This window comes from Marmota marmota, unplaced genomic scaffold (genome assembly GCF_001458135.2).
Source record: "Marmota marmota marmota unplaced genomic scaffold, marMar, whole genome shotgun sequence".
NCBI classification, from domain to species: domain Eukaryota; kingdom Metazoa; phylum Chordata; class Mammalia; order Rodentia; family Sciuridae; genus Marmota; species Marmota marmota.
In genome coordinates this window covers 2,390,561-2,417,506 of record NW_025999998.1, presented here as the reverse complement: position 1 = coordinate 2,417,506, position 26,946 = coordinate 2,390,561, and the positions used below count along the sequence as shown (strand labels likewise).

The 26,946-nt window shown below is 35.1% G+C and overlaps 1 protein-coding gene across 50 annotated transcripts in view; it reads right to left on the bottom strand.

Annotated features, from left to right (window-relative positions):
* Ptprd (protein tyrosine phosphatase receptor type D) overlaps positions 1–26,946 on the bottom strand; it is a 2,156,260-nt gene that overhangs the window by 609,713 nt on the left and 1,519,601 nt on the right. For all 50 annotated transcript variants that reach the window (XM_048806967.1, XM_048806968.1, XM_048806990.1 and 47 more), the window contains one exon: positions 16,815–16,853. The gene's annotated coding sequence lies outside the window, so the exon portion shown is untranslated. The remainder of the gene's footprint in view (positions 1–16,814; positions 16,854–26,946) is intronic.

The window sequence follows — 26,946 nt, the reverse complement described above, 5'->3', positions numbered from 1 at the left end:
GGGTGGATGAATTTAAGCCCCTATACCAGATAGAACCTCTAATAAAATTACTGTAATCATTGTAATTGAATTTCCCCCCTAATATTACAAGATTAACAAAGCCTAATTCATAAAATTTCATAGGATACATTATATTGAAAATAAGATATGCATTCTCTCCAAATGACCAGGGAAATAATAAGGTAAAGGCAGAAATGTACAATATATAGAAGTATTTACCACAAGATTTTTCAGAAAAAACACATTTTTGAATTTTGATATTTATGAGGCACTAGTATAGTTATGTAAAAATTAATATATCAAAAATAATTAAATGAAAGCCAAGTAATGATCAAGCCAATAGTCAGTCCATATCAAAGAATGATTTGCAAAAAAATTCAAGGAAGACTATATTGATAATAATGGAAAAAATAAAATTAATTATTCTATTATATAATTATATTTTGCCATCTTTGAAACTTATGCTTGGTCCTTTGGTAATTAATTATATGCCTATAGAGACAGAGAATTTATAGCTCAGGGTTAGGCCTATACAAATAGAATTTTTCCATACTAATACTAAGATCCTTTATGATATCTAATTTATATTACTTGATGTTTTATATATAACTAGACATATTTTCTAATGTCAACAATTTACTCTTTGGTCATAATCTGGTTGCTGAGCTTCTGCCCACTTTTACCCAGATGTATGATTTGTAAATCTGCTTAATATATCTTACTCCCTATAGGACTTAAGAAAATTGCTTTCACTTGATGGGCTCTTTCCAAGAGTTTAGAGCCCTGATCCTCCCACCCTATCAAGGAAGTGTCTCTGTTATGCACTATGTGTCTGTGACGCTTCTTGTGTACCTCCCTCTTTAGATATTGCCCCTTCCCCTGCCAATACTGGGAAGTGAGCCCAGGGGCATCCACCTCTGAGCTATATCCCCAGCCCTTTTTATTTCGAGACAGGGTCTTGCTAAGTTGCCCAGGTAGACCTCCAACTTGTGATCCTGCCTTAGCCTCCCAGATTGCTGGGTTATAGGTATGTCCCACCATGTCTGGTTTTGTTTTTAGATTTTTAAATTTCTTTGTTGTTTTTTTTTTTTTTTTTGGTATGGGGATTAAACTCAAGTGCACTCTAACACTGAGCTATATGCTCATTTCTTTTTATTTTTTTTTTATTTTGAGACAGAATTTTGCTAAGATGTTGAAGGTTCTGCTAACTTGCTGAAGCTGGCCTTGAACGTGACATCCTCCTGCCTCAGATTCCTTGTAGAAAAAATTACAGGTGCACCACTGTACTGTGCCTCCTTAGATTTTTCATGTTACTTTCAGGGGCATGTCAGACCCTGTTCTTCCCAGATTGCAAGAGCTTATTAAATATTCAAGAATTTTGTGAGCAGAGGTCTGGCAGGAAATCAGTTACAGTAGAAATATTTAAAACAAAAGAAAACAAAAATCATAAAATGTTATTTATCCCTGGAAATTTTGCTTATCAACACAAATCACTGTGCCTTTCAGAATACATTAGGTAACTATGGACCCTGGGACCATGAACTATTACTGAAATATTTATTTTACATCATATTCTACTGGAGCTATCCTAGTACTTTGAACTGTATTATTGTGAAGTGACTACTTCACCCCAATAAGCCAGTGTTGTTCCAGATCTTGGTTTCTTTAGTGTTTCCTCCATTGCTCTATGAGCAACTAAGACAGGTACAGCTAAATCCAAAACTTTGACCCTCTGAAAACTTTAGGCAGTCTGTCTCTTGCATCTGGGTATGTCCTTTTGTAATTGGAACCCTCCCTCTGCTGGCCTCTACTATTAAAATGTACTTATTTGTATTCTAGAATCTAAACTACTAAGGTGTAGTAAGAGACTAGAAATACCTACTGTTCTTTAATCAATTCTTTGACTATGATTTTGGAAGTATACTCTTCAAGGGAGGTTTGCCAAGACATGAGCGATCTTATGATGGTGATTGACGGCTGGATGTACAGATTCATTTTGAAAAATACTCATTTAATTATAGTTAAATAGTTTTCTATTCAACTGTAGCATGGGGTGTTTTTATTAATGAAATTGTGGATGATAGGCTGAGCTGGGCTTTAATATTACGTTGGCTAGAAAATTGTTTAATTGAAGATTCTGCTTCAGACACAATTAATGCCCATTATGTGTTTTTGAACTGGCCTAAAATATTTGAAAGGTTACTCCCCTCTTACCAAGGTTATTAAAGATTTATCTCTACTAGTAAAATAAGAAAAAATCATATAATGTGCATGTCTGATCACATCATAATAGGCAAGACTGTGTCATATTTTGGGTGATTTTGTTGCCTTTAAAATAAGTCATCCACTTAATGTTCCTATCATTCCTAAATAGACCTACCCTCTGATCTAGGTCTTATCCCACCGTGAATCATTTGCTACATTGCAAATACCAATACTGAGTATGCATGAGCTTATATTGGTCCTTTAGATAAATCTTTGTGAAATCTTTTCATTAACTTTGATCTCCTACACATGGAGAGTTTGTTTAAAATAATTAAGATGAATGGTGTTTGTCACCTATAACTCTTCAAAATATTATTATTATTTGTAGTACTGTGGATTGAACTCAGGGACACTCTACCACTAAATTTTTCACCCTTATTAATTTGTGACAGGGTCTCACTAAGTTACCCTGTCTGGCCTTGAATTTAGAATCCTCCTGCCTCAGCCTCTGAGTAGCTGTGATTACAGGCAAGTACCACCATGCCCAGCTCAAAATATATGTTTTATAGAAAATATTATTTTTGTTAGTGTGATTTATAGTTTAAGAGGCATTTACATGAACTTAATCCTTTTTAAAGTTCAAGAATATAACTATGACACAGAAAGGTTTGAAATATCTCATGCTTTACTTGAAAACTTTTAAATAATTGATCATATAAAGTGTAGCCCACTCCTATCCTTCTACATTTCATCCATCACAATACAAGTCTCGTTGGAACTCTACAATGATGTCAATTTTAAATCACCTATCTGTTATGAACACTCTGGAATTCTAAACTTTTGGCATATAACACTCAGTGCCTGTTTTCTTACTTGGCTGTTGTTGGCTAAGATGATCAGGATCCGGAATGACTGCATCCACGTAATTCTTTCCAAATGTTTCCCTTCCTGACATTCTTTAGCCATACGGATCATTCCCATTTTCAAAAGGTGAAAAGTTCCAGGAATAAAATAAATTTATGTTTGGATGATATAACCACACTGCAAATTAAGAATGGAGGGCAAAACTGCCCATGTGCAAGAGGCAGGATTGAAAATCAACCTTCCCTTATAATCCACAGAACTCATCTATTTTGGTGGAGCAAGAAGAGAGGAACTAGGAAGTGCATAGCACCAAGTCATAGCTCAGATTCAAAACATGTGTGTATAGGAAAAAACAGAATAAAATAAAAACAAAAAAAATGGGCTTATTTTCAATGTAAGTTTTGTTCCATTGTGCAGGGCACAGGGAAGCCAAAAATGAGCTAATTTCCAGTGCCATTTACATTATCTGCCAGGTGTTAAACCCATTACAGACCATAGTATCATTTTCTAGAATCATCTATTCCTTCATTAGCCATGCTCTCTTTATACCCTCCAGTGCATACATTTTAGTGGACCTTCAGGGAGAAAGAACTAAATAGTTTTGTTATGGCTCCAGTCTGTTTCCATTGGTGGAAATGGAAGCAAGTGAAATTAGCTAGAGGATATAATAATAAGCCAGTCATGTATTGACCACTTTCTATTTGCTCAGTTCATTGCTGGATATTTTCAATGATGTAGGAGAAATGGAAAATCTAGTCTGAGTCCAGATTTCCTCCCCATAAAGTGGGTATAAAACAGTGACTACCTTGCCCGAACTTTCTGAGAACAAAAAATAGCATGTGTTAGTGAAAGTACCAGGGTGCATGGTGCATAGTAGGTACCTGATGAATAGTGACTATTATGAACAATAATTAATTTATAATTCTCACAAGTGAGAGAGGAATACCAGTGTGAAATAATTAATGAACAAAACAAAGAAGTATAAAATCCACCAACATCCTGCATGAACCACCTAATGGTCACAAATCATTTAAAAAGGCAACTGCAATTACACTTACCCAATCCTTTTTGTAAAAAGACATTCTACAAAAAACTAAGTATAAGAAGACTAAAAGGGCCAGGCAACAATTCTGCTGTTCTCAGCTGTAGAGGATGATGGGATTGCTCCCAAGGGTGCCTTTTAATAAAGTTCACTTTATTATTATCTAATACATTTTAGCAAGCTTCACTGGTTATAACCATGACTTTCTTAAATGAGAGATCCTTTTTCTTTTTAAAGAAGCAAATCAAGATTTCTTATCATAATTTGAATATGTCTGGAAGACAAATTCACACCTCTCATTGTTCAGTGTCTGCGCTCCTATTTTACATCAGTTTACTAGCTCACTAAACGTGCTAAAGAGAAATAAAGCCACACATGCGATGATTATTTGAGAAATACAGAACTCTGGAATGTTCTTTACTGAAGAGCTTCTGGGGCTTTTGTCTGAATAGGCTGGACTTTTTATTTTCTCATCATAAATTAAATAACTTTTAATCTTCACAGAATAGAATGCCTCAATGAACCATAAGCTGGCTGCTGCCTCATTTAGAATGAAGCAATAGTGCAATTGATTCAAAGAAGACTTCTTTCACTTTCGTGTCTGAAGCACATGAATTTAGCTGTCAAAAGAAAGATTGGAGGTATATCCAATTGACGATGTAATATGATTTTCAACATTAAAGTCTGACTCTATCATTCTAGGCTCTCCTATATTTGAAAGCTTATTAGAACAAATACAATGGTACATCATTTATGAATTGGTATTTTCCTCCTCCTCTCTTGAGAGGGCTGGTGTTCTTCTCAAGAATGAGCAAGATATATAGTTTAAAAGAGAAAGTCTATTTATGTTGGAGGAATAAACAAGGCAAAGACTATTCACTCCCTTGGTATTTATGAATTCGATTTTAAAGGCTAACATTATTCTGAAGAATCACTGATCCTCAGATTTCCATCTCTGTAAGTGACTTCTTGTTAAAATGAAAATTGAACTTTAAATTTGCAATTCCCATTGGGCTGCAATTACCATATTTATTTACATAATCTACCTGTTGTTTTTACTCTGAAATTGAGAAGATATTCTGTAAACATCTGCCTGCAGATGTAATTATTAATTTTAGGGAGTACTACTGATATTATAAATCCATTTCTCTGATAATTAAAGAAAAAAATTTCATACTATTAACATAGTAAGTATTAAGGATACAATTCATGGAATTAAAAATGACCCACAGCGTTTTTTTTTTTCTAAAATATCTTTTTTTTAATATACTGGGGGAGAAACCTATTTAATGAAGCAATACTTATTTATAAGAAAAAAGGAGAGAAATGATTTTTGAAGAGATTGATGGGTAATATAGTTAGTAGAGCTAAATAAAGATAGATAAGTCTAATTGCTTTGTCTTCCTCTACCAAAGTGATAACAAGCTTGGGTAGAGGAAATTGACTTTTGTTATTGTTTTTTTTTTTAATTTAAAAAATTCTAATTAGTTATACATGACAGCAGAATGCATTTTGATTCATTGTACACAAATGGAGAACAACTTTTCATTTTTCTGGTTGTACATGATATAGAGTTATACCGCATGTGCAGTCATACATGTACCTAGAGTAATGGTGTTCATCTCATTCCACCTTCCTTCCTGCCCCTATGCCTCCCCTTCACTCCCTCCCCTTTGCCCAATCAAAGTTCCTCCATTCTCCCACAGGCCCTTCCCCCTACCTAGCCCCATTATGGATTAATATCCCACTTCTCAGAAAGAACATTCGGCCTTTGGTTTTCTCGAATTGGCTTACTTTGCTTAGTGTGATGTTCTCCAACTTTATCCATTTACTTGTAAATGCCATAATTTTATTCTCTTTTAATGCTGAGTAATATTCCATTGTGTATATACACCACAGTTTCTTTATCCATTAATTTGTTGAAAGGCACCTAGATTGGTTCCACTGTTTGGCTAATGTGAATTATGCTGCTATGAACATTGATGTGGCTATGTAACTATAGTATGCAGATTTTAAGTTTTTGTGGTACTGGGGATTGAATCCAGTGCTACTCTATCACTGTGCTAGATACCCAGTCCTTTTTATTCATTTATTTTTTAAATTTTAAGATAGGGTTTTGCTAAGTTGCTGAGGTTGGCCTCTAATTTGCAATATTTCTGTCTCAAACTTCCAAATTGCTGGAGTAGCAGGTGTGTAACACCACATTCAGTGAAACTATTTATAACATTTAATGATTTGTCTATTTACAACAAGGGAAAAGTCTTCATTAGCTACCCAAACCTCTGAGAATAATAAAATTGAAGGGGAAAACAATGTGTTATACAAATATACCTTCAGTTTGAAGGTATATTTGTATAACACATACACACATATATTTATAATATCTAAATTATATATATATATTTTTTTAAATTTTAAGGTTTCTTTTTTAATTTTTTCCTAATCAATGCTTCTTTCTAAACATTTAGAACAGCCACAACTTCCCATCAATTCCAATCCCTTCTCAGAGATCTTCAAGCCTTTGCCCTCCTACCTCAGTCTGAAACTTTTGCTTTGGATTCCAATGTAAAAGTTATTATTATTTTGTTGATGTTGTTGAAATCCCATGTAAATTACTATTATTTTGTTATTGTTGAAATCCCCTTTACCTTTTTCCTGGGTTTGCTCTCCTGCCAATTTCTTGGATCTTTGTTTTGTTTTGTGTGGTTTACTCCCAAATATAGATTAAGCATATCTTCCAGCTGTTTCTTCTGAAAGTGTAGAAGGGAAGTGTTTTAAAATAATTTGCCCCTTTGTGGCTTAGATTTTTTTTACCTTGGTGATTCTGTTATTTCCCCATGGGTTGCCTCACAATAGGTCTTTAAAAGAAACCTGTATGTTAAATAGTCATTGGATCCTTGTGGTGTGGAGAATAATGTCCTTTTGTTCTAGCAAAATTTTCTTTTGTTTTATCTTTACTATTTTTGTTCTTAGACTTTCTCTGAGGTCCTTTTTCAGAAGGCATTTTAGTCAGAGATTGGAGGTCTTGGATTAATTCTCTCATTAAAAATTTTTTCTTGCTGAACGTGGTGGTGCATGCCTGTAATCTCTGCTACTTGGGAAGCTGAGGCAGTAGGACTGCAATTTTGAGGCCAGCCTCAGCAATTTAGGAGAATCTGTCTCACAAAAAAAGAATTAAAAACATTTATGGATGTAGCTCAGTGGTAAAGTGTGCTGGGAGTCAATCCCCAGTACTAAAAATAAAAAAATAAATAAAATTAAAAAATAAAAAAAAAAATACAAAAAAGACTGGGCTGTAGCTCAGTGGTAGAGTGTCCCTGGGTTCAATCCCCAGTACTGCCAAAAGAAATAAATAAATTAAACTAAAATAAATTAAATAATTTTCAATTGACTTTTTTTTGCTTATTTTTCTAGGAGGTTTTATCAACTGTACCTTTTATCTCTCCATTTATATTATGCTTATTTACTGTAATATTCCAAATAATAAAGGTCTTTAGATTTTTCTATGAATGTTTTCTTCTTTTTATAATATACTCTTCTACTTTCATGAATTTAATATTCTCCAGTTCTGCTCCCTGGTTTATATATTTTTTTGTTTTTTCTCTTTTATATTACAGCTGCTTCTCATATCTGGTCATCCTTGTCTATTTAAGTGGTGCCACAAGAAGCTCTTCTGGGACATTGGTCAATATGTGAGTGTTGGAGATATGCTTCTTGGCTCAGGGTTTATGATAGGGTGATTGAATAACCAGTGTCTATATATCATTATGTGTGGGTATCTTCTCAAGTACCACTAGTTTTCTCCAAAGAGGAAAACTCCAATTTCATTCCTTGTGCTGGTACTCTGGCTATATATAGGAGGTTCATGTCTAGGAAAGATATTTGAATTTGAATCCCTCTTTTTTTTTTTTTTTTTTTTTTTTACTTCTGATCAGTACCTCATCTTGCCATCCATATCCATGGTTTTTAGTTTAATTTCTCTGAAGTTTTATACCTCTGATTTCTTATTAGAATGAGGGAGATAGGACCTCATAACTAAATGTGAATATGAAAAGGGATTTGGTGATCTAAGTGTATTCTAGAGACTTCCAAATAGTTCTCCTGTTTTCTGTTTCAGGTTCTTTCTTTTATTTCCATATGCTTGGTAATTTCAAGGACTCAGCCTTTCTGGGTTTTCAGTGTGGAGGGAGTGAATCCACACACCTGCCAACATTATCTAAACTTAAGCTTTCTAGCTGAAATCCTGGAATAAAGTTCTCTGTCTGTTTTTTGTTTTTTCAATGCTATGACCACATAAAGAGTATAAGGGAAAATACAAAATACTAGGAGATAAACTAAGATTTGTGGTAAACTTTAGAAATTATTTCCAGATTTGACTAGGTCACTTTAAGGAGTTCTGAGAATTTTGTGTTGATTTTGGGCCTCTGTTCAGGGTCTTGGGTATATTTCACTCCTTACATATGAAACTTTCTTTAAGAAGATTTAAAGAAATGTCCTGAACTTGGCTACCCTGTACAAAAATGGAAATTCTTAGTTTCTTTTAACCCATTTAAATGGTTGAAAGAATATTAAAGATTTCAGCAATACTTCCTAGAAGTCCCATGATTCCTGAAAAGAGGCCAAAATCTGAATAAATGAAGTAGATGATTGATGTAGTTCCTAAAGCAGTGTTAGAAAGTAATAGATTCAACATAACTTTTACCGGTATTCCCCAGGCATAAAGGGAAGATGTAATAGAACTACAACTATGGACAAAAGTTAGAATTTTAATAAAAATGGGACAAAATTATCCATAATATGCCGTGAGTTGCTAATGCACATTGACCTGCTGTGGGATATCCTGAGGCTTCTCACCTTTCTTCCTCCACTCTGTGTCTATTGAGTGTGACTTTTATGGACCACAGTAACTAGGATATCTTGCCTTGTGACTTCTTTTTGGTTTAAGCAATGGGAGGTACCAGCAGAATATTAGAGGGTAAAATAAAACTGAAGTTGTGGTGTGTATATCGCTGATTACTTACCTGCCAGGCACTTGTTTTCCTATGTTGCTTTTCTTTATTCAAGGCCTGGTTCTTGTTGAGTGGCCCTCTTCAACAGTACAGTGCATTCTAAATTCTGATAACTCTATGTCTCATCAAGACAAGGTACAGAAGTAGCTTCACTATCTTTTTACCTTGCGAGTCCTTCTATGACTAGCCATCAGTTTTCTGCCAGGATCCTGACAGATGCATATGCACTGCATTGCCACATGATTATTGTGTCTAGTGAAAAGGGCTAGTAGTGGACTGTTGTGATTTGGATAAGTATTACCCAAAGACACACATATTGAGGGCTTGGTCCCTAGCCTGTAGTGCGATTGGGATGTGGCAAAAATCTTCATGAGTTGGGGCCTGGTTGGAAGTCTTCTGGCCATTTGGGGTTGTGCCCTTGAATAGCATATTTAGACCCTGACCCCTCATCTTTCTCTTTTGCTTCCTGACTGTTATGTGATAAGTAGCTTTCTTTACCATGTACTCCTACTATAATATGCTGCCTTGCACAGGCCCCAAAGCAACAGGGCCAACTGACCAAGTACTAGAATCTCTAAAATAAACCTTTCCTCTTTAAAGTCAATTATCTTAGGTAGTTATAGTAACGGAAAGCTGACTAACACATGGGCTGACCGATATTATGTGCTTATTGCATAGCGGACATAAAGGATGTCACAACAAAAGTTAACATAAATAAATACAATTATTTTGGAATTTCAATGACTTATATTAGGTTTATTTGCTTTGAAAAAATTTCCTTTGCCTTTAGGTTCATGTGTAATATGCCCATAATTTAGATTGCCTTCGTTATAAATTGCAATGGAGTGTGCATCCTGGTTACCTTAGAGATTGCTTCTCTCTAGTAGAAAGTGGCAATTACGGCCTGCAGGGGAAATCAAAAATAGTATCTGTTTTCATATAAGCCCAGGAAGATACAAAGGTGATGAGTTTTTCCATGGATTATCAGATGTGGCTTCCCCTATGTTACAAAGTCTCATAGTCTCACAAATCCCAATATATTATTCCTTGGAGAATAGCTTATAATTCATCTATTATTTTCACATCCTGGAAGACTAGTCAGCCTGGAGCTTTTGATTTAAATATTATAGCATTAAGTGGTTATTTGAGAAAACAGACCTATGGATAAATAGATGGTAAAACACATAATAACTACAGTATATAATTACATCGTATATAATCACCTCTGTGGTTGTTAAAGACCAAACAATAGTAGACATCATGAGGCACACATTAAAAGCAAACTGTGTTATTCAAAGTCCTAAGACTCAGAATGCTTTCAGCAAGGAAAGAGGTTTTCATGCTATTCACTGACAGAGTAACCAAAAATACATTCCTGGCCCCTGAAGATTCAGCCTCTTACAATGGGAAATACTGTGGACATGGCACTTTTGTAAATCTAGTGTAGTGAATAACTGTACAACCTATAGATATTTTAACAGCCATTTTATGTTTTAATTAGTAAGATCAAACTAAGATTTTTTTGTATGTCTTCTCTAATATGATTTTAAATTCTAGTTCCAACTTGGGATTTCAAGACTACCCCTGGCATTCATTCTTATGATGATACTATGACAAAGAGGCTTTAAGGTGGTTCTCATGGGCTCTTCCTCATAGTGTCCATATCAAAAATCCTGTCCCAGTGAGTCTTGCTCTTGGTGACAGAGTCCCTTGCTGGTTTTAAAGAATTAAGGTGCCAGGTTGTCAGAGTGCTGTGAAGAAGAACATAGGCAGGCAACTTTAAGCAGCTCCTGGATATGAGAGAAGTTTCTAGCCAATGGCCAGCAAGAAGACATCCCCTTCCCTCTTCTTACAGCCAGAAGTGAGAGAATTCTGCTGACAACCTGAGTGAACAGGAAAGTACATCTGTCACCAGTCAAGCCTCCAGTTGATATCTAAGCCTTGGTTGACACATTGATTGCTTGGACAGAACCTGACCAAGCCGTCCCCATAACTACCTGTGGAAAACATGAGATCATAAATGTGCATTTTGTCAAGCTGCTGAGTTTGTGCTAATTGGTACAAAGCACAGAAAACTGACACATTCACCAAACGCAGTCACAGTTAATAACCATTGACTGAATATCATGAGATAAATCCATGCACGTAAGGAAGTTAATGGTGGACAACTTCTAATAAAAGTGGTTAAAAAAATCAAATAGAAGATTGTTTTTCCTTTCACATGCAGATAAGGAAAACTATTTACAATGTCTAATAACTAATTTTCTTTAAGTGGATATGTGAACACAATAGACTTTAAAGGAGAGCTATAGAATTGTACTGAGGTTTTTATCTAGGCCCATTACATTTGATGTCATATGTCTATGTTTTTGCCTCTCTGCCTTCCAGGATAAGGAATTTCTATTTTCTGTCATGTGAGAACCTGTATCTTTGTCATTAAATCCTGTAACATCAGATAGGGATAAACTTCACAAAACTCAGCAATGCTAAAAGAAAATCTGTGACTTGCCTGGGTATTTACTGCCCCTTAACCCAGAGCATTAGAAATCTGTAACATACAGTTGGTACTCTCTTAGGTAGTTTTTTTTTTTTGTAAAATTTTGTGTCCAAACTTTTTGAAGGAAACATAAATGCAACAGATCTTACTAACAAAGGTAAAAAGAAAGGGAGGTAGAGGGATGCAGATAGTACAGATATTAATTTTTGAAAAAAGTTGGACAATAATATTTGAAAATTCTTACTAGTTCTTATGCTTTTATCTCCCAACATCTGAGGCTTTAGGAATTTATGTCAAAATAATAAAACAGTGACTAAACCCCAATGCATTATAAAGAACTTTTACAGTAATAATTAATATTAGGGGTGACTGGCACTAGAATTAATACTGAAGACAGGGAAAATAAGTATGTCATGGAAGAAGCCCATAGTGCTGTGCTAACATAGTACGTCCTGTCATTAATCACTGACGAAAGCAAAGAAGTGGTCACTCACAAGTCAAATCTACTAGCAGTGCTCAAATATGGAAGAATCCTTATCCTTTGCTATCTTTGATAACATTTTAGTCCATGTTAAATGAACATTGTAATTTTTCTGCTCCAAAAGGTTGGAATGAATAAGCCTCCTTTTTCTTTCCCTTCTTTACTCTAAGTAACCTTGGAGGCTAGTTAATTCACTATCATGAAATGGCCCTTTTGGCAACCCACTCTTTTCCAGATATATGTGGCTTTAAGAAAGTACAAAAGAGCCAGGTTTTAGTACTACTGCATGGTCACCAACTGTATGGGAATTGCAGACAAGAGTAACTCTGACCAGAGCCAGGCCCCCAAAGTGACATCAAAACTCAAGGAACTCTTGGTGCAATAGCCATGGGGACGGATTCACTGTCAATATTGGTTCTATCATTGTGGTGCTACTACTTAAGCCATTTTTTTGTTTCCTTTACGAAGTGACCTCCTGGAAAGTGTCATACAAGGTAATTTATTTTTCCCAGGTAAAATAAATTCTGTGTGAGGTGGACCTTACAGTTTAAGTGGCATCACTAATAGATGGCATCCTGAGTGCCCCCCTCCCTCAGGATCTTGGCTGCTACACTTCTGCCCTCTTGATGCCACTTGTCCTCATAAGCAGTAGCTGGTACAGATAATGAATGTTTTTCTATAGCAAGTAAACTATAAGCTATGTAAAACTCATAGAGGAACAATAACTCTCTTTGGAAATAAAGACGTAGCAATACCAAATAAACAACTGTTTGGGCCATTGCTATCACTTCATTTCTTTCTGGAAGCATTTATTACTTGAGTTTTCATGAGCAAAGTTGATATTTTTAAATAAAACTCCTCCATGATCCCAAGATAACTCTTAGTTCTCACAGTCTAGATGGAAATGTGTCCATGTTGTACAATTTATATTCCTTCTCTTGTATAAGACTCCAAATGTTTCTCAATAACAAATCCTTCTTTCATTGTGCCCTCAAAAAGGCCATCTAATAGCTCAGTTTTTCCCCCTGTGAACTTTTCTACACATTAAATGCAGTTGTATAAAAAAATATATGTGATTGCCTAGAACGAGATCCCAATTAATCCACAAGAAAGTATCATATTTGCCTAGAAATTTTTTACTGAGAATAATCCAAAGAGGAAGTAAGTGTGTTTATCTATGGTAATAACAATACAGATGCACAGCAACCAAGTGAACTTTACCGCCATCTTTATTAAGCACTGTTTACACTGGAGACAATCTGAGGAAGGGGAAACCTGTATTTTTATATTGACACTATGAAAGTATGTTTCTAAACACATTCAGCCTCTAGCTTCTGAAGAAAGATGACTGCTTAAAATGTAGTACTCAATTTGGCACAAATTATTTAAAGTTTAGAGACATAATAACATATGTCTCAAGATTGAGATATTACAACTGTTTCCCACAATTACCTTTTATCATGACTTATTATTAGAAATCTAAAATAGAATTTTTCAATGGAGGGGAAGTTCTTTTTTATATTCTGTGTAAAAATGTATGTAAATCTGGGTGCATGTGAGTAAATGTGTGTATGAAGGAGTAGAAAGAGGACCCTTTGTTGATTTTTTATTCAACATGCTAACAATATAAAATCAGCTTGTTGAACTAAAGAACAAAACAGATATGCTTTTATGAAGTATATCAGAAGTAATTATTTTTAAAATTAAACATGCAAAAATCTACTTTAACTTTTTTTCTAGTACTTTCATTTTTTAAAAGGTTAAACAGACTGGAGTCTCAAGGGACTACTCAAATGAACATTTGTATATAATAATTTTTTTTGACTTATTTAAAGTTTAGAGAGATAATAACATGCCTTAAGAATAATCAGGCCAATTCAGATGAAGCATGGATTTGACACAATCAACAGAAAAACAAAGGGCACTTAGGAAAAAAAAAAATCATTGTTTTTTGATTATGAAAAGTAATGCCAGTAAGAAGAAGAGATGCAGGACCTAGGGTTTTTCCCATGTTAAACTACTGTAGACATTCAGAGATGGGTCTTGAAGACACTTGGGGAAGGACGTAAAGAATCCTGCTGTCAGGCCAAGGAGGAAAGTGTTGTAGGTTTTTCATTGAATTACTTAAAAGTGCCTTCCCATAAGGCTTGTCCAGGGCACAACTTGAGACATCTCACTGCATCCCTTTGACAGTTCTCATTCTCTTGGAAAGTAGCAATACCTCTTGCCCTCCCTTTAAGTATTTGTCTCCTCCACTAAACATTTTCTCTACACCAGTGTGATTTTACCCGTGGGTAAAATCACTGTGATTATTTTCTCCCAGATATTTGCATTGAAAATATTACATTTCTTTAAGGAAGACAGTAAGGTACATTTGTAATGTACATGAGATGTGGAGAGAGTTCTGGGTTCCAATACCAGCTTCTTTTCTTTTTTGTGTTTCCTCAGTCATATTACCATGCTTTCCTGAGAATCATCTGGAAAATGGGGACAATCAGATATTCCTTCGGAGCCATCTGTGAATTATACGAGACAATGTATGTAAAACTACCTAGACTAGTACTAGTAAAATGGGGGAGAGGGCCCCAGTTTTATTTCATTAGAGAAATGTAGGACATGAGCAGCAGGTGGAGTTTTTTATGAGACTTAAAGACATTTTCCTGTACTCCAGATATAGAGCCACGAGGGTGATGACTAAAGCTTTTAAATGATGGGTTAATCTACCCTCAAAATAACTTTTAAAATGGTAAAGTTGAATCACAAGTACAAACACCTGCAGCAATTCTTACAAACTCATTTGTGTGGCTCGTGGGACTTTGGGCAGGAGCCTGTAAGAAGCCAGAATTCAAGCCTTCCTACTTATGTCATTCAGCACTGTGGACCAAATACTTTCAGATGGATAACTTGTTCAAATGCCACAGCACTCTTGTGAGTTGGTAGTATTGTCCTTATTTTGAACATGGAAATATTGAGGTTCAGGGAGATTAAGTGGCTCTTAATGGTGGTGCTGGGATTTCACCCAGTATTTTGGATTCAGAGTCAATGGGAGCTTTTCCTCTGTACCTGCTCTATGGGTGTGAACTCTATTGAACTCTGCTCTATGCGTATGAAAACTAATGGTTACGAAAAATAGTAGGAATGACGGCTTTATACATCATGGATCAGATGTAAGCAAGAAATGTCCCCTAACACATTTCAATTATTAAGGAGTACTTCTGTCTTGCCACTAAGTGATTATCACATTACAGTCACCATACACTGATGAGCAGCAACAACAACCATGAACCTAGAACTATATTTCCCCAAATGCGGCTGCTGCATAGAATTTCCCACTTACCTGCCAAGGAAAAGGGAGGTTATCTTGATCTTTGTGGTTTATATTTTGGAGCAGAAAAACTCAATTCTACAGTTTTCTTGGTAAATCTATATGTTATAATCAAGATCCACACTACTGTTAACCTTTCCTTTGCCAGCAAATAGCAATTACAGGATAACTACTGGTAATTCTAGGGCTTTGTGTCCCTGAATGTGGGAGTGATTTAAACTGTTCTGACAGTAAAATTTGAATTGTTTAACATATACTTTCTGCAAATTAGAACTACATTTTAATGACTTATTTCACCTCCCTAAGTGCATAATTTTAACTTTTTTTAGACATCAAATGATTTCCTGAATACAGAAAATTTAGAATACTAGTAAGACAACTTGGAATAAATCAGGAAAGATTTTCTTCACTTAAATATGGCTTAAATTGAGTATAAAGCAGGATTCTCAGAAACATCAAATAATTGCATGATGACAAGAATTTTTTCTTTTTCAATGAAATAGATAAAAATATTCAATGCTTCCATTTTTAAAATGTTCACAGTGTAGTTTCAATGAACTAAATTGTCAAATAAGCTAAATAGCAAAAATTAAAAATGGAACTTTTTTGGTCTACTATCTTTTACTACTCTTTTCTTCTCAAGTGAATCGAATTACATATCCTGACTCCACGTTTTTTTTTTAGCTTCCGACCTCTGCTATCTGTAAGAATTCCACCTCTATTTTCTTCTTTCCAAATGTTGAGAGTGACATATATGTTATCTATTTACTTATTGTATTTGTTAACTGTCCACTCCCTTTGTTCATATGGAGATAACCCTTCTTTCTTCCTACTTATTATTTCTCTTTTAGTTCTCTGCTTGCCTTTGATGACTAAACTTTCTCTTTCTACTTCATTGGTGGAAGGCTCTTCTCTCATCATTCCAACCCATCTTATTCAAACATTGCATGAATCTCAGACTCTGTAGTGGTAATAAAGGTGCTACATGGCGCAGAGATGGAGAAACACCCACTGATCTATTCTACTCATAGGCTGGAGGCCAGAATAGGATAATTATAGCATTGTACATCTTGTAAAGCAAGAATTACCTTGCACAAATTCACTCTATAGATCCACAATCACTCTTGACAATAGAAACCTAACTATTGCCTCAGACTTGAAATTTCACTTTTATGTCTGCCTACCATGTACAGAAAATTCATCTAGTTTTTTTTTGACTGCAAATAATATTAAATTATCAAAAGTCCACTTTTATTCCTCAAGCTCCATAATAAAATTGATAACACTTTTTAAAAGAAGTACAAACTACAGTACTAAAGAAACACCACTAAGTAATAAAACAAGGAAAATCTGAAAGTCAGGCAAAAACCCCAGCATTTTTTAAATCTTACTTGTTCCTTAGATCCCACGGGTGTTCAGCAGACGTCTCCCTAAACAAAAAAGAAATGTGATAACAATTAAAGTGAAAATGGTGCTACTGAAATACTGCTCATTATGTGATGCATGTTTATATTACTTAACTAGTGGAAAATGTCAAATTCTAACAAGAAGTGAAATTCGTTGTATTTTGGCATTTTCCTTCACACTCATTGTGTAAAGATCAGTTTAAAATATTTCCTTTAAAACAACAGGAAGCAAAATATGCTCTGATTATTCTGGAGAGAAGAATGATAGCTTAAAAATATTTAGTATACTTCATAATCAAAATTATATGTAATGTGAAATAAATAACATATAGAGCCATCAATATTATTAAATAAAAATTTGTGTTGGAAAAAATCTATGAAAAATCCTTCCAAAATAAAACATTATTTGCATTATCAACTTTTGTTAAGATTTAGTATTTTTGGTAAACATACATAAAACCCACTGAATTGCTTTGAATAACGTCATAGTCTCTCTAGAAAGACAGAATCTTTCAAACTATGATGATAACATTTTTTAAAAAGTGGGGAGGAATTTAGATTTTAAAATTCATCTAGGGAAAAGTCTTGTTAAAATTGTAAGTAAAAACCTGAAAGTTTATTATTAATATAAGTATTTTTTTAGGATTGAGAGAGTTGCAAGTCCATTAAAGTGTCATAGTGTTTCAGGATATTTATTTACTTATTTATATGTTTGTTTATTGATTGATTGATTGATTGATTGTACTGGGGATTGAACCCAGGGGCTCTCAATCACCGAGTCATATTCCCAGCCTTTTTAAAATATTTTATTTAGATACAAGTCTTGCTGAGTTGCTTAAGGCCTCACTAAATTGATGAGGCTGGTTTTGAACTCGTGATTTTCTGCCTCAGCCTCCTGAACCGCTGGGATTATATGCATGTCACCACAGCAGACGACTTTTGTAATTTACGTCACTCTACAAACTGGATAATCATCTTCATATTTTCCTAATGATTTTTTGGCATACTTGTTCACTCTGAGTTTTTAAATTTTTTTTCTTTTTGAAATAGTGAAAATGGAAAAATTAATTTGGACTCTATGTCAGTAATTTGGGCAAGTGGAGGTATTTATTTAGCTAAATTTTGGAAAATGCCAATTGATTTGCGTGATATTGAGAATATCAATGATGGTCTATAGACATGGATAAGGAAAGGAAAAAGGAGGCATTAACATGTCCATTACCAATTTTGTAGAATTGATGGCTGTATTTGTTATCTTGATTGTGGTGATGACTTTGTAAGTATATACATGCGTCCAAACTCATCAAATAGTTTGCTTTAACATGTATAGTATATTATATATCATTTATACCTTAAAAAACTTTTTTTGGCACCAGAGATTAAACCCAGGGGTGTTTAACCATTGAACCACATCCCTGGACTTTTTTATTTTTTATTTTGAGATAGGGTCTCACTAAGCTGCTTAGGCCTTCACTAAGTTGCTGAGGGTATCTTTGAACTTAGAATCCTCCTGCCTCAGCCTTCTGAGCACTGGAATTACAGGTATGCTTCATTTATATCTTAATAAAGCTCTAACAAAAATTTGAAGGATGCATAATATTTATTTAATATAGAACATGACATGTATGGATAAACCATTGAAAAAATTAGTGGGGATGGTATTGTTGCAATTTTTTCTTTTTAAAGATTATCTGGTTGCTGTATTATGACAGGTTGAGGACACAGTGATTGGAAGCAGTGGTCAAATTTTGTTAAGGAGATGTGGACAACCATATTGGCAGTGAAGATAGAGGATGCTAGACTGAATATTGACATGGTTTGTAGGTACAAAGAAGAGGCTGGTTGAGGGCACTGGATGTGAGGATAAGACAGAGTAGGGAACCAAGAATGATGGCCAGGTTCTGGCTTATGGAGTGGATATATGTAGGTGAATTTCCCAAAATGTTAAAGATCTGGAATATAAGATTTAAGGAGAATAGAAGAGTTCCATTATGGACATATTATGGTTTACAATGCCTGTGAGTCAACCAAGTGGAAATGTTAAGTTGGGTAAAAATTTCTAGAACTCAGAGGAAAAGTTCAAGTTATACAAGTAATTTTGAGAATTGCCAGTATATAAATGAGAATGAACAACTGATATAGAATGGAGGTACAGGTTATTGAATGGGAATAGACAGAAGAATCTAGAGTTGAGATACTACATCACTTATCTTCTTGGATGTTTATACTTCTCCAATCTCTTAGATACCAGAATGATGGTGAAAAGGAATTCTATGAGACAAAAGCTAATTTCTGATTTCTTATGCTCCTTAGAGAATACTTTCTGATGTTTATATTTAAAAGCCCACAATATAGGCAGGAAAGAAAATTATTATGAATTTCTTCCAGTTTAACCTTTAAATAATCCTCAAAGACACTTGGATATCTAATTAATTATTTAAAAGATTTTTAATCACACCAAAGTATATCTGTCAAATAAACTTGATATATCTATTTTTTTCTGTTAGTGTATATTTTATAAGTTCAGTAATGGTATCATGTTTTAATTTTTGCTTTTTTTCTATGACTATTTATAAATGATTTATTGTTCTTCTACAATATTGGTAGGTGCTGCATAGTTATTTTAAACTTTAATTTTATGGATAAAACATAAATTGTTAGACCAAAGAAGTTGTTTTTTTTTTTGTGTGTGTGTGTGTGTGTGCTAGGTTTGAACCTAGGGTCTTGTACAAGCTACATAAGCACTCTATCACTGAATTACATCCCCAGTCCCATCACTACAGTGTTTTATTATCTGTTCACCATTTCATGTGACCCATAATAATTTGGGATTAAGTAACGAAGATATCCTGGTGGAAAATGAATGAGCTTTGAACATATATTTACCATGAAATGATGTTGGACAAGTTGATTAATTCCTCAAAAATTAGTTTCCTTTTCAGAAAAAAAATAGATATCAAAATGAAAGCAATACTCATGTTTGAGAATGTGAAATTACCAAAATATAATGGGTATGTAGCTCATATCATCATTTATTTATCCAACAAGTATATTTGGACATTTACCATGAGTTCCCTTTCTAGATGCTCAGAGTTAGAGTCTGAAGAAAAATAGCCAAAGTTTCTGCACAGGTAAAGATTATATGCTTATGGATAAAACAGGCAATAAACAGCAAAGGCAAATAGATAGACAGAGATGGCAGATGAAAGATAATCAGAGAGATGGATGGATGTGTTTTTCAATGTAACTAAGAGCCATGAAGATCACAAAACCCAGGAATGTGGCAGCAAATGGGCAGTGCTGGGTGATGCTGTACAATAAGTCAGGAAGATCTTCCTGAAAGGGAGTAATCTGAGCTGAAACCTGAATAATAGAAAGAAAAATGAAAGGAAAGGAATGAAAAGAGACTTCTGGAAAGAGCATTTAAGTGCAGAGCCTCTGACTCAGGGACAAGCTTCAGTGTTTGAAGAACACCAGTGTGTCCAGTGTGGTTAGAACACAGTGAGCCAGAAATAGCTTGGCATGAAAAGGGTGGAAGAGGAGGTGTAGGCCAGATCTTAGATTATATAAGGCTTTGTAAGACACAGTAAGGAGTTGGCCACGGAGAGATAACAGGGAGCTACCATGAGGATGGTGAAAAATTGAGCTGGTTATATATTTAAAAGTTCAGGAAACAGGGTCTTTGTCTACATGTCACACAGCAAGCTAATCATTAAGTTCAGTCTCCTGTTCAAACTCTGATTAGGTTTAGCATCTCTAGTTTGTTACTATCCATAATGTTAAATTTTTTTTCATCATTTAGGCCTAAAGTTGATGACTGCTCTTGATTTTTTTTTTGTTTCTATTTCTTTTCTTAAGTCATTTGCAAGTTTCCTGCATTGGTTTTAATACGAAGGAAGGGTTTTAAAAAACTAGCTTTATCTGGGATTATAGTTCTGAAATCCAAACTGCTTTAACAAGAACTATAATTAAGAGACACCTTTATAGCTTGCTCATTCTCTAATTACCCCATGCATCAAACCCCTCCCTTTTAAACTGGCCTTTCCTATTTTCCTACTCACATACTTTAAGTTTACCAGCCCCTACCACCACCACCAAAAAAAAAAAAAAAAAAAAAAAAAAAAGCTGGCTTCAACTGACATTCTACAAATAAATCTCTCCTTCTGAAGCCATGTCTCCTGAACTACATTTTTTTTCTTGCCTGTTTGAGCCTCATCTGCTTGAGTGTCTGTGTCTTTTTCCCAGGTACAGCTTTTCTGCTTGACTGGATACTCCATCTCTGTCCTTGGCCCTGGTACCTGCTCTGTCTGATGCTCCTCCAATTTGCTTTTTCAGATGGTACCTAAGCATTCCTGTACAACATCTGTCATACATCCTGAATTTTGTCCAGCCCATTTCCTACCCATCCCTCTACTTTTCTTGTTGGATTTACCAAATATAACTATCAACCTTGATAGAGTTTGTTTCTCCACCTGGGACTCTGCCTGCATTTAAATTAACAATAACCTTATCTGTAAGAAGAATAAATAGACAATCAGTGCATTTTCAGGTGAGGATCTATCCATTTTACATGAATTAATACATAGAAAACAAATCCTAAAAAATGCACATGCACACTATACACTCTAATTTCATTCTCAGTCATCCAGAAGCTTTAAGAAATTGAATTTGAGAAGCACTTTTTTTCTAAATTACTCTTGTAAATATTATAAGGTTTGGATGTTAGCATCAGACTTACTAATAGGAAGATTATAGTGTAATTTTAAATAATGGTAAGGGACTTTCAGCCATATTTGTTTCTATAATGCCAGTGCTTGAACAGTATATTTTTATCATGAAAACTTCAAGAGCTCTCAATAAAATTAGAATACATCTGAAAAATCCTATCATTCACCTTGAATGTACTTTGGGTTACAATACGGGACAAATAGGTCTGAAGGGAGACTAGGGTGTTTGGTGATGGTGGAGTTTGAATAAGTGCAGACTCCACTTACTTTATAATTTTATGTACTATCTGCTTTGTTAAACTTAGCCTTCCTTTTTTTATTGCACTATTGATTCTTGACCTTCACACTAAAGACCATTTGGCTACTAATAGTTTCTATCTTATATAAAGTGGTAGTAAATTATAAACAGATCCCTTGTGATGAAAGAAATATTATCCACATTGAACTTCTTTACCCTCTACACCAGTACTCATTACTTCAATCTGTAATTCTTTGTGTGAAATCTCATCATGGGTTCCTCAGGTATGTAAATGTATAACCCACCATTGCATTTATCATTCCTGACAAAGAATTTGCCTCAGCCTTTAAACACATCCACAGAGTAATTGTACAAAACTTTCCCATCCCAAATTGATGTTGGAGCTCCCTTATCAAATCACTTTTTTTCAACACATTCTTTTATTAAATCTTCTAAATATGTTTCTGAGAATTTCTCCATACTGATAAGATAATCAGGCAATATTTGTTGGAGCTCACTAAATTATGTCTTCCATAATGCTATTATGCTCACTATATTTCAGATATCAATATTCTCATTGCTTCACATACAAATAAATTATAGAGCTAAAATTATACTAGCTTCACTCAACTTTCCATTTAGTGTACGTTACTCTTCTATTCCTGATACTTCTTTTACCCTTCTTAAATAAGAATAGTGTTTCATTTTGGAGAATGAATTTTCAATGAAAACTATAAAGTTAAACTTAAAACGATATTATTATACAGCATGTCATCATAGCCAATTGGCGAATTATATGACTGCTGACTGATAAATTCTGTTTATTTATATTATAGTAACTACAGGTTATTATCTGCCATCAACAAATATTTATTGTGTCCTCTTCATGAAAGACATTCTGCTAAATAATATGAGGGACAGAGAGAAGTGACAGGGTACAAAATTTTGACAATCTGACGAGGATGTGATTCTCATGCATTAATTATAAAAAGGAGCACATGGGAAATGCCAGCTAATTAGTATAGCTCATTGCATCTCATGAGATGAGATCATAAACTTGTTGCCCAGTAGGGTTAAAATTTAAGCTGGGGGAGTCTTGAGATGTGATCAGGATTTAATTTTATTGAAAGAAGGAGAGAGAAAGATAAAAGCATGAACAAAGAATGGAAAGGACAGGTAGAATATAGAGCAGCATTGTCCAATGTGGTAGTCACTGGCCACATATGGCTATTGAGCTCTTCAACTGTAGCTAATCTGAACTGAGATGCATGATTTCAAAGACTTAGCATGGAAAACACCGGGAACTTTTAATATTAGCCATTATATATAAAAATGATAATATTTGGAATATATCAGGTTAAACACAACATTAATTATTAACATTAATTTCCTATGTTCATTTTTACATTTTATAATGTGGTTTCAAGGGAATTTAAGTTACATACATGGTTCACATTTGTGAGTTGGCATTATATATCTGTTGGATGACATTAAGCTATTTATTTTTTGTAAGGAGACTGCAGTTATTAAACATGCATTTTTAGGAAAAACTTTCAGACTTAAAAGTGATGAATGCTTAGGAAAAGCTCAAGACTACAAATATGGAGAAATTGAGGGTCCTCACACGAGGTGACAAGGGCTGAATGAAGTGGTGGAGAAGAAAGATGACAGGGTGATATGCAGTATTTTGGTGTCTGGTTACTTAACAAAATATTATCTGAGATCATTCCTACTGCCAGAGACATTACAAAAGAAGGCTTTTGGAATAACGAACTCCAATGAAAACCATAGAGTTAGGAAGAGGGAAGAATCACATATCTTGATACTATAAACTGAGGCGACAGGAAGAATGATGAAGGAATTTGGTGGGAGTAGCTGTTTTGTAGAGTGGAGGATTTGAAGCCTGGAAATGTATAGTAAGGGTGGAACTATGATGATGATTAATCTCTCAGTGGAATGAAGAATGTAAGGAACAGGCAGATGGCGTCTGAAACGATGGTGGGGCATCCATGAATAGACACACTTTAAGGCTTTGGTAGAATGGAAGTGGAATTCAGGGGTAGAAAGGGTCAAATTGATGACAGAGATTTGATGACAGAGTTAAAGAGCAACAGTGCAATTCAGGTGACAATTTGATGAACCATGGGGAACACTGACATGGTTGGAGGAGACTGTTCCACAAAGACAAATTCATCAATCACAAAAATGGGAAGAGAAAAAAAAAGTGTGGGATCATGAAGCCTAAGGAAGAAAGAGAATCAAGAAGGAAGAACCAGCCAACAGAATGTCTTTAAGAAGGGTATTAAAGAAAGTAGATGGCATTTTATTATTTATATCAAAATATTACCTGGCAGAAATACAGCCCTCAACTATGAAATCTAAGAAACACCAGATGTTCCATGAACTGTCTTATTACTTTTGGATCACTGGACCACTTAGGCTTTTCTCCAGATGTTTGTGTTTTTCTCAGTCTCTGGTAAGTACACCTATCCTATAAGCTTCCTTCCAAAGAGGGTCAGATTTATCGTTTCCTGTAGCATTTAATATCTGCATACTCAATCAACACTTATCACTGACAGACTAATATTATTATCTTTTTTGTACATACCAAGTCTTCTGGCTCAAAAGCTGTTTTTTGTTCTCCATCTGGCTGCCTCTCTAGGATTGCCCTTAATGCTTAAAATATACCATGCATAGAGGAAACAGAGCCAATAAAGAAAAAAGCAGAGCCAAGGCTAGCACGAATAATTGATCTGGGCTGCTGAGAGTCACGGTGCTCCCAAGAACCCACACCTCATCCTTAGTTTTTCATTTCCCCACCAGTTTTTATTCATGATTCTCTTCAGGACCTTTACTATTTAAGAGTAGAAAGCACATTTATTCACTTAACAAATTGCTAAGATATTTAGAAGGTTGTAAAAAGGAATCCTACATGCATCTCGCATACTCTCAATTATAATTTACATGCATATCTTCCATGCTTAAATGTCAGATTCTCAAGGAAAGGTTCAGTTATTATTCAGCTAGTAATATTTGCATTCTTTATGCCTAAAAGTTTCTTGGTCAACTATCCATTCACACTTGTTTAATGTATATAGGAGTTAAATGAAAGTATGAATTCTTTTCTGAAGGAATTTATAGACTGAGTAGTAAAGACAAAGTGTGTGCACAAATAACTAGAGTATAAACAGGAAAAAGGTACCTGGAAAAAGAAGTACTCAGATAAATACATACCAGGAAGTTAATTACAAGAGCACAAAATGCTCATAGAAGGTACTAGGAAGCTGGCATTGGAGCAAACCAGAGGAGGATGAAATTGGAGGGCTAAAGGGGCCATTTTTTTTCCCAAGGAGAGGCTGCCCATTGGTCTTATTTGAAGATTTTAATTATTTCATAATTATGAATTATATTATGAAAACACCTTTTCTCCATGTCTGCTTAGTTTTTATTGGAACGCCTAAACATTTTTTTTCTTTACCAAAAAGCTTTCTTCCCCATAAAAAATTGTACAATATGTAGCTGCAGAGCCGAGTTTTATTTTAAGGACAAAGGCATTTTTACCTCCTGTTTTGCGTGAGGGTCTGTGGGTTGTAGGAGATGAGAAGAGAGTTCCCAGCTGCCACAGCCCAACAAAGCCCCTGAAAATGATGACTGCATCCATTTCTACCCAGTGCCGCATTCCGAAAGTGATCTTTTTGAAACAAAGATTGCAAATAGCTGCAGCTTCTCAAAACTGCAGTTGCTTTTCATAGTGCGGCGATGCTGTCTCTGTGCTGACGCAGCTCCCAGCACGGGAACCAGCCTGCCTTTGAACTCTTTAAGATACTTCGTTCCCAACAACATAAAGAGTATTTCACAAAACAGAGGGGCCGTGTTTTTAATTATGTGAAATGGATGAAATGGGCAGACGGGAAGCAAAAAATGGCTATGAGGGAGAGAAATACAGATGTAATGCCTGCTTCTCCTTCCTCTGATCTCCTAGGGTTGTAGGTAATGTTCTGTACCTCTGGGCGATGCTCTGAGAAGATGTACATAGATAATGATGAGACATGGGTATCAGGAGAAAACAAAGATATGATGGAATAGACATGATGTTTTCTGCCCCTTACCATGGTTGTGGGGTTTTATGTTTGTTTGTGTTTGTGCTTTTTTTTTTTTTTTACTTTGCTAAATTGCTTAATCTCCCCAAGTTTAGGTTCCTGGAAGTGGAGCTTATTATTGGACTTGCTTCTTAGGGTTGCTTTGAAGATGTTGAGATGTCTAAACCTAGTAGGTTTGTAAGAAATGCTGGTGCCATCCCTCCCAGGTACCTTCCTTTCCCTTCCCCATGTGCACTAGGGAAACCTCTTGTCAGGGACTTCTCAGACCAGCAGGTTCACTTCTTATTATTGGCACGTGGGCTGCATTCTCTTTCACTGCGAAGATGTACTAATCATCCACCATCTGTAGTGTTCATGCACGTCCTTATCCTTTCCTAATAGAGATTGCATTTGTATGCTGAGATGGGCAGGAAGGCTTTTTCCCTCTGCTCTCCCTTGACCTTCATTTCTCATTTGGCCCATTTGGGTATAGTCCATAGACATGACAAGCAATTTGTCAGTAATCAAGTCAGTGTTCTCAATAACATATTCCTTTTCCAAGGGTGTGCCAGGGTTAAAAACACCAAATTATATTGCTGGAAAAGGCTTTAGAAAAGATCTTCATATCCCTCTGTGGAAACAGGCCTAGGACCTAACCCGAGTTGTCCAAGATATGAGGAAACCAAAACCTGCATCCATATTAGAATCATGATTTTTGCTACTCAGAGAGCTTTCCAATCAGTTCTACACCTCTCAGAAATAGGCATCTTTCCTGCTTTGCCAGAAGAGCATATCACTACAGTAAATCCAAATGTCAAATATAAGGCCAGCCATATGAGAATCTGTGAAGGGGTTCATTATTAGATGGTTCTGATTGTGAATATCTTTTGGAAATACTAGAGATTGGAAAACATTCAGAAGATTCTTTTTCCCTTCTTTGATTGGAGATGATTCCAAATGCACTTCTCTTTAACCCCCTCCCCCTTTCTTCTCTTCTCTCTTGGGTTTCATACCCAGGTGGTCTTGCTTAATGACTGCTCTCTCTCTGGCATTAAACACCATGACTTTTTGCT